Raw genomic sequence first — 9,693 nt, 5'->3', positions numbered from 1 at the left:
ATTGTAACTTGTCATAGCACTTCACTTCTCATACTTTCCCCATCTTTAGCATCATTATCATCAAAGTACTTGTCAGTTACTTTAGAAAGTGAAAGATAATGCATCAAAAATGGTACCTTCCCTCAAAAGCTGGTACAAGAGTGTAAAGCAATTATATTCCAATAAAGAGCTTAAAAAATAATAAAAATAATAAAAAATAAAAAAAGAAAGAATACTAGGGGAAAAAAAAATGGTACATTCATTATCTCATTTAATCCTAATTACAGCCCTGAGGGAGTAGGTATTGATATTATGTCACCGTTAACATTTCACAGATATTCAAGGTCACACACCTAGTAAGGGGTGACTCAATCTATTCTGATGTCAGAGGCTGTACCGTTATCCACAACATGATGCTTCTGCCATGGAGCTAATGAGGATCTCGTTATTTACCCTTTTTCCTAATATATAGTTTCTTTGGTTTTTATGGGTACCAATTTGAGTTCTGCTTCCAGATGGACCATTTAAAGACTTAAATGTAAATTACATAAGTATTCTTAATCTTGGCCTCTGTCCATTTGGCCTATGTTTTTATTTACATTTTTAAATAGTCTGTTACTAATGTATATTGGAGGTATATAATGCTAAAATAATTACCATTTTTTGCTGTTTGCATTATCCATGGAGAAGACATTAAGTCACAGATTAATAAAACAAGGTTAAATATTATTCATTAGAGATCCAAAACCAAGAAGCATATGTTTTAGATTTTAGGCTATGAGCAATGACGATCTAAAAAGCTACATTCATGAAAAGTACCAGAATACAGTAGGCATAAAATAGACTTGTTTTCTATTGTATTTATTAGAAATTTTATTTGGACAAAAGTAAATACAAGTTAATAAGCACAGGTATTATTTATCTTAAAAATTTTTTTAAAAACTTTTAAAAAATAAACTCTGGTTTTTGGCCTCTATCGGCCACGAGGGATCCATAAGTGTATTGTGCACCTATTTATGGTGATCTTACTGGGATCATATATTGAGTTTAACAATGTGGTTGGTTATTAAGAGGTCAAGTCATCCGAAAGGACTGAAACTGCGATTGGGATGCACCACTACTAGGTGGATTTAGGTCTCAGAGTGTGGGGGTATGTGTGGTTTAATTCTTTTTAATCTGAGATCCTGTTCAATGACAATAGCTATCATTTTGGTTTTTTTACAAAACCTCAGCTCTTTTACAACAGCTGAATGTGAACATGGATACCTAATACAGGGAGCAAGGAAAATAAAGTATAAGCTATCCTATAGTATTTCTTTTTCTCATTTTGTGTAGGGATTATTATTGACAACTAATCTAAGGCTGATCCTTTTTCTAGACTTGACTTGCTCAGTTTGAATCCTCTCTTGGAGACACAGCTTATGTAGGATGATGAATATTTTCTTGGCAAAACAATGAAGAATTAACAGCACCTACCATCACACCACCCATGTCCACCTTTCTCTGGCCACCTTTAGTTTTCCTTACTCAGTCAGCTTTCTACAAAACACTTCTGGGTGTGAGAGAAGGAGGGCTAGAAGAATCCCAGTAGCGCTTTCTTAGCTTTCTGCTCCTGATTGAGATTTTTATTCCATAAAGCAGAAGGCAGAGAAGAAGAAAAAAGAGCCTAGTCTAATTTTTATTATTGTAAGGAGAATAACTTCCAGTTCACTTTATCTATTTATTTACTTATTTATTTATTTATTTTATTGGCTGTGTTGGCTCTTTTTTGCTGTGCGCGGGCTTTCTTTTAGTTGCGGTGAGTGGGGGCTACTCTTCGTTGTGGTGTGTGGGCTCCTCATTGCCATGGCTTCTCTTGTTGCGGAGCACAGGCTCTAGGCGTGTGGGCTTCAGTAGTTGCAGCACATGGGCTCAGTAGTTGTGGCTCACGGGCTTAGTTGCTCTGTGGCATGTGGGATCTTCCTGGAGCAGGGATCGAACCCATGTCCTCTGCATTGGCAAGCAGATTCTTAACCACTGCGCCACTTAGGAAGCCCACTTCCAGTTCACTTAAAAAAAATTTTTTTTAATATACTGGATGACTTTTCCGTAACCAGCCCTAAGCTAGGCATTAATATATAACAGTGAACCAGATACAATGCCTATATTCTAATAGGAGATTCAACAAATGAGAAAATGATAGATAGATGATAGAAAGACACATAGGTAGATTGAGTGATTAAAAGGAACTAAACATAGAAATGTGATTAGAGAACAATTTGGAGAAACTTAATTTCCCCACCCCGACCACTTCTGAAGTGTTTAAACCTAGAGAAAAATTGAAAGAGTAGTTCAGTGACTACCTATATACTCTTCACCTATATTCACCAATTACCAGTTATCATTTTGCCACTTTTGCGTTATCTTTCCAGGTAAAGATGCTTTTATTTTTCTGCAGCATTTGAAAGCAAGTTGGAGGTATCATAAAACTTCACCTCTGCATACTTCAGCTTGCATCTTCTAAATATGAGGGCATTCACCTACCTAACTACAATGTTATTGTAACACCTACCAGCATTAGTGATGCCATCTAATACCTGCCAAATTCGTGATCTCAGAACTTCCCATCCCCCACCCCACCGCCAATCCAGGATCCAATCAAGGATCACAACTCACATTTACTTATGTCTTATAAAAAAAAATCCTTTTTAATGTGAAACAGTCTTTCTATCATCTTTTTGTTTGTTTTTCATGACACTTTTTTTCAGTGCAAGCCAGATATCTTCTGGAATGACCTACATTCTGAATTTGATTATTTCTTCCTGGAGTCCTTAACACAATTCAGTAGCACTCATATTTCCTGTAAATTAGAAGTTACTTGAGGCTTGATTAGATTCAGGTTAAATAATTTTGACAAGAATACTAATAAGTGACATGTACTTCACATTGCATTGCATCAGAACATAAACACAGGTTGTTCTACTCTTTGTGATGCTAAATCTGAGTAACTGATTAAGGTGGTAACCACCAGATGAACAGGGTCAATTTTTCCTTTCTTTTTATAAATCCAAGTGAATATTCTGCTCCCTAAAACCTTTCATTTATTTGGTTTTAGCATGCATTAATGATTCTTGTCCAATTATTATTATATTGGAGTTGCAAAATGGTGATTTTTCTTCTATTATTTCTAGTATTAATATCTATGGGCAGTACTCTATTTTTTAAAAAATTACCTGTTCTTGAACTCCCTTTCTCCCTCTTCTACATTTTCTCTCTCTCCTTTTTTTTTTTTGAAATTATTTGCTACCAGTTCATAGAGAGCAATTCCTTACCTTTTTACAGATTTCTATCTTAATTTCTATCTCCAAAATCAGGATAATATTTATTTTGTAAGAAATTAGTACAATGATCTAATAAAACAGAAAGTCTCTATCCCATTTTCTTTCCCAGTGATTTAAAACTCTACATGGATAAATCCTCCAACACACAGCTTCTTATTGCCTCAATTCTTCATTCCCAATACCCTCTTCTTCCACTACTTCAGCCATCCACTCCCATGGCCATCTTCTGTATCAGAAACTTTCTCACCTGTAATACCTGTATTTCAAGTCTCAGACTCTCCAACAACCACCTCCTGCATTTCCAAGTCATTTGCTCAGGTAGAGCTATTGTTCTAAAATTTTTGAAATTGTTCCAACCTCAAATCCATTGTCAATCCCTGCCCCAGAAACTTCTCCCCTTCCAACTGTCCCCTCTCTGCATAACATCTCTCCTTGTCCAATCTAGCTCCCATCATTTAATCACTTCCTTGAATATACTCTCAACCCCTCTGTACTTTGTACTTTTCTCCTATTGTCTTATATGGCAAAACACAAACCATTTCTTTACTTCACACATGCACCTGAGCAGCTTTATGTTATTTGGGAAAATCACAAAACAGCTGAATGGCTTCTCCTGAATGAATGTCAAAGCTCAGATTTGGTACTCAAAATGTCAAGCAATCTGCAATTTCTTTAGCAGATTAGCTTTTCTACTTCCTAAATTAATAATTTTATATCTCCTCCTTTTCCTCAAACTTCCCACAATCCCTCATCTACTCACACTTTGGCCTGAAGGCCTTGCCTTTTAATTCATTGAAAAAATGGAAGTAACCAGACATGAGCCACCCTCACATTTCCCCACCAAATCTACACCTCTCACTATAGCTGCATCCATCTCCTCCTATTTTTACTGTTAAAGTGGAGAAGTCTTTAGAATTTCACTTTTTCAATTATCCCTTCTCTCTTTTGCTTCATCAAACTCTTTCCCTACTGATTCATTTTCATTAGCACAAAGACAGACCAATTACATCTCCCACTTCAAAAACAACACTCCCTTGACCACACATTTCTAACCACCACATCATTTCTCTGACTCCACTGTAGTGGCTTAAAATATGTCAAAAAACGTGACATTCCTCCCTAAAAGGTGAGCTTAATGCATTGCTCCTTAAGAGTGGGTTGGATTTAGTGACTGACTTCTAAACAGAACAAGGCAGAAGTGACAACATGTGACTTTTGAGACTTGGTCATAAAAAGCGTCGAGGCTTCCTCCTTGCTCCCTCACTCAGGTCACTCACTGGGGAAAGACAGCTGCCTTATCGTGAGGACATTTCTCAGGCAGTCCTATGGAAAGGTCCACATGGCAAGGAACTAAATTCTCCTGCCAACAGCTATGCAAGTGAGTCATGTTGGAAATGTCTTCAGATGTTTGCAGCCAAATGAGTGACCATGAGCTGGAAGCACTTCACTATGCTGCTTCCAATTTCTGACCTACAACAATACTGAGATCGTGTATTTTAAGCTACCTTGTTTGGGAATAATCTAGTGCATCATGATACATAACTAATACACACATCATAAGCAAATTATTTGAGATACACAGTCTCCTCTTTCTCATTACCCATTCATTTCTCAACCAACTACAGTCTGGCTTGTGTTCTCACCACACAGAAACTGCTCTCATCAAGGTCGTCAGAGATCTTTGTGTTGTGAAATCCAATTAGCTCTACCTTGGCTCTCATCTCACTTGACTTAGCAGCATTTGGCGTGCTCTCCTCTTCTTTCCTTCCTGAAACTCTCTTCTGCCTTGGCTTTTGCAATACTGTTCTCTTCTCACTTCCCTCATTATCTCTTTTTTGTCTCTTTTGCTGGTTCCTGCACCTCATCTAAATGGAAATGTAATGTTTCTTTAGGGCCAAAATTAGGTGTTCTTTCCTCTCTCCCACTCATTCCAATGGGTTTACGTACCACCTGTATGCTGATTACTCCAAAATTGACATTGCCAGCTCGAACCTTGCAGTCATCCCAATTTCATCTTTGTCCTTAACCATCAGAAACTCTACCTGATTCCACCTCCAAGTGATATCTCAGATCTGTTCTCCTATCTCCGCTGCCATCTCTGTGGTTGAGCCGTCTATTACCTCTTATCTGAAACAGTTTTGCAAGCGGGCTTCCCCCTACCAGTACTTCCCCTCACCAATCTATTTCCTACTCAGTAGCAAATATTCAGATCACATCATCTCGGGCTAAGACCATTCTGTATTACCAATCTCTTCACCAATGCTTGCAAGGTGCTGTGTGAGCTGAACTCTGGCTCCCCCTCCAACTTAATCTGGCACAACTCTCCTCCCTGCAACAGCTTGAGTCACACTGTTGTCGCAGGTCCTGGCAAACACCAAGATCCATCCCTCGACTGAAATGCTCCTCCTCCCACTCTTTACAAATCTAGTTTCTTCTTTTACTTCAGGTCTCAGCTTTAATGTCACCTCTTGAGAGAGGCTTTTCCAATTCTGAGAGATAGCAAAGGGCTCCACCGGGAGCATGTCTGATTCCCAAACTAACTGGATCAAAGCCACATCTCCTCTATCTGGCCCTTTCACCCCAAGAGACAATATTCTTCTGCCATAATCATCCCAGGGCCAGGTGCCAGGAAACTAGTGACCACCCCTGTAGCCCAAAACCTGCCAAAACTATTCAAGCTAGCCAGTCCTAAATAGTTCACCCTGCCCTGCCTTGGCTTTACTGCAGAAACCCCAATAAAGACAGCAGCCTAAACCCTCCTTTCCTGTCCTCTGCCTCCTGATCACCCAGGCGTCTTTCCCACATGGCCCTGCATCATGTGCTGTGCCTCCTGTCTCTAAGTCTTGTGAATATAATAAACTATTTTTTCCTGAGCCTCTCTGTTTCCTCTTATAGCTACACATGACTGATTATTTCAAAAAAGAATACGAAACAATTTACTTTTTTTACTTTGTCTTCTTTTTTTTGCTTCCCCTTCACTCCTGCTTCTTTCCTTCTTTTCTTTCCTCACTCCTTCTCTTCCTTCCTTTCTTGAAATATATTTCCCCTCTAAAATGTAAACTCCTTTAAGCCAAGGGCATCTTGTTCACACCGTCTTCAGTGAGGAGCAAGTAGTTGTAAGTGCTCACCAAATAGTGCTAAGTGTGAATGACAAGCAATGTTCCTTCCCTTCCTTCCCAATCTCCCATGGACTCACTCACACACCATTCCTGAGAACAATTTAAACTCAATGGGCATAAATGTATCTGGAGAGTCATCACCGCACATTGATCCAAGGGGTCTGTAATTCTTTGAAACAAAGTAGGGTGTTAACTGAGTGAAGAAATGTGAAGCAACAGCAGCAGCAGAACCTCTACACAGTGTTTGTGTGTGTGTGTGTGTGTGTGTGTGTGTGTGTGTGTGTATTTACATATTTTCTTCTGAAATATGGGTAATTCATTGTTTTCACAGGAGTTTCTTTTCACTTTTCAAGGATCAAAATGATATAAAAACATATGTTGAAAAGTCTCCTTGCCATCCCATCTGCCCCATTTATGGGAAACCAATTTATTAATTTCTTGTATATCTTTCCAATATTTTTATATAAATACAAGCAGATACAAATACATATTCTTATTTTTCCCCTTTACTTCACAAAAGGTAGCAGACTATACACCACTCTGCACGTTCCTTTTTTCAAGTGTTCTAAAATCCATATTCTCTTTTTCTGAAACACCTTTATTGAGATAAAACCACATTTTCTTTTTTGATTTGCTGCTCTCTCCCTCTATCACTTCTGGTCAAGATTCAGTGATGTGAAAGATCTTTTTAAACTAAAAATCGTATGATAATAAACATGATAAAGATACATGGTTTAAAATGTTCAGAAATCATAGGCCATACAAAACAAAAGCAAAGTCTCCTTCTGCAGTCACTGGCCTCTCCAACACTGATGACTCCAATCTCATGTATTGACTCTTCACTTTGTGTCACAGACTGTTTCTACGCATATCATACACATGCAAAACATAGAATTCCCCTACTTTTTCCACCATAGGCTGATAAATATGTACACTTCTACAACCCCCTGAATGGCGCTTTGATTATCCATGGTGTTGGGTTTACTAGATCTATGTACTGCACTTACTGTTTAGACATACACACTTCCATGCAGTCCTATTAGCTCTTTGAAAAGTCCTACTGTACATGCAAGAAAGGGAATAGCATGATTTCACAGAGGGAATAGGTGATTTCTAAAGAGTCAGTTCCCCACAGAACTAGAACTTGACCTCAGGACTTTTGAATTCATTTGTCCTGCTCTTTCAATGACAGTAAGTCCCTTTTTATGACACTGATGTACTCAGTGGTCTCTGCACCAAGCCAATCTGGCCTCTTGACAGGGTTTGAGCGACCATTAGTAGCCTTCAAAGATTAGATGTGGGTGAGAGGCTGCCAGGCAGTATGTTTCAATACACACAAAGTCAAACTCAAATCTATCACACACAAATGTTTATTACCAAGGAGGCATGAAAATCATCCTATGATCCATTGCTCTGTAAAGTCAGTGAAGTCTCAGCTCTGTCCGGTATATTGCATAACAAAAAGTTTCAGTCTGAGACAAAGTTCTGAAGGAAGGATACAGCTTACTTCAGATCAGAAAGCAGAATCTTCCTTGGTCAATAGTGTGGACACAGCATACAACAGAGTTCTAGAGCCAGTGCTATGGTCTGAACATTTCCCCCCACCTCACATTCATATGTTGAAATCCTAACCTCCAAGGTGATGGTATTAGGAAGTGGGACCTTCGGGAGGTGATTAGGTTATGAGAGTGGAGCTCTCATGAATGGCACTAGTGCCCTTTTAAGAGACCCTACAGAACTCCCTTGCTTCTTCCACTATGTTAAGACACAGCAGTCTAGGAAGCAGTTTCTCATTTGACACTGAATCTGCCAGCAACTTGATCTTGGACTGCCCAGCCTCCAGAATGGAGAAATAAATATTTGTTGTTTATAAACCACTCAGTTTATAGGTTTTTGGTTATAGCAGCCTGAATGGACTAAGACAGCCAAGACCCTACTCCACTGGTTTGAGAATGCTGGCTTCCTTGTTCTCATTCTCACTCTAGGCAGAGCTGGGGCTGCTTATGTTAATATAATATGTCTTGCTAATCCACATATTTTGGACGAAACTAGCTTTACTTTGAATAATCATCTGTAATACCTCTTGAACTAATGATTGGACTCTCCAGGTGCAGATTTTGATGATGACGTGATACGGTGATCTCCAAAGTTTGGACTTCTTTAATGCTAACTAACTAGGCTAGGGATTTGAATTACTGATTATGGTATTCAAATGATAACTATCCATCTCTAAGGTTTAAAGTTAATACACACACACACACACACACACACACACGCACTCACACTCCTCTGCCTAATGTGAAGAAATTTAAAACAAACTATAGACGACACAGCACCTGCAATCAATTGCCCAAGAATATGCCTCTTTTCTTACCTTCCTCCTCATGCTATGCTGGGAGTCAGCAAACACTGTGAAATAGGAACAAGTACTTTAGCATCAGTTGACCTCAATCCAAACGGAGTCTCTTACACTTCTTAGTTATGCAATCTTATGTAAGCTATTACTTAACCTCTCTAAGCCTCAGTTTCCTTATTTGTAAAGTGAGGATAATAAGAAGTAAAATAATAAAGCATGCAAAATGCTTAGCACCTAGGAACAATTATCACTAATTCATCATCCTTTCTTTTTATTCTCCTAATATTTACTTCTCCCAAGTCCACATCTTGCATCCACCCATCTAATCAATTTTATAGAACAACCCTTATGGGCAAAGTTCTGTGGCTGGCACTGGAAGACCCAGTGATCAGTGGGGTGGGGTCTCTACACTCGCACGTGGAGGCTCACGTTTAAATGATGGTTAATGCTTATTGGCTTCTTACAATGTACCAAGCACAGTGATGAGTACTTTGCACTCATCATAACATTTGACAATATATCTCATGATAACCACGTATGAGGCAGATCTTTTTACAAAAGAAGAATCTGCAGCGTAGGAAAGTCGAGCACCTTATCCAAGCTGGATCTAACCCAGGCAGCTTGAGCCCTAAACTCTTCATGCACGCCTGTACCATGCCTCCTGGCCCCTCAGCTTTGGCAACACTCCTCTCTTCTTCATATCTCTCCTCCTATGTCCTCGTGAAAACAGCATTCAATTCCTCCTCTGCTTGAACTCGTTTAAAATTAACCTTCTTAAAAGCAACTGTCTTATCAATACAACTCCAGATGTTACAGTGTTCCTTTAGGAGCGCTTCTTCCACACCTTTAATAAAAGCAGCACAGTTAAGGAAGGGCACTGGCTCTTGAGCCAGACTGCCTGACGCTGCCACTCTCCAGC

This window comes from Hippopotamus amphibius, chromosome 4 (genome assembly GCF_030028045.1).
Source record: "Hippopotamus amphibius kiboko isolate mHipAmp2 chromosome 4, mHipAmp2.hap2, whole genome shotgun sequence".
Lineage (NCBI taxonomy): Eukaryota > Metazoa > Chordata > Mammalia > Artiodactyla > Hippopotamidae > Hippopotamus > Hippopotamus amphibius.
The sequence above is the reverse complement of the archived record's forward strand: the minus strand, read 5'-3'. Positions refer to the sequence as shown.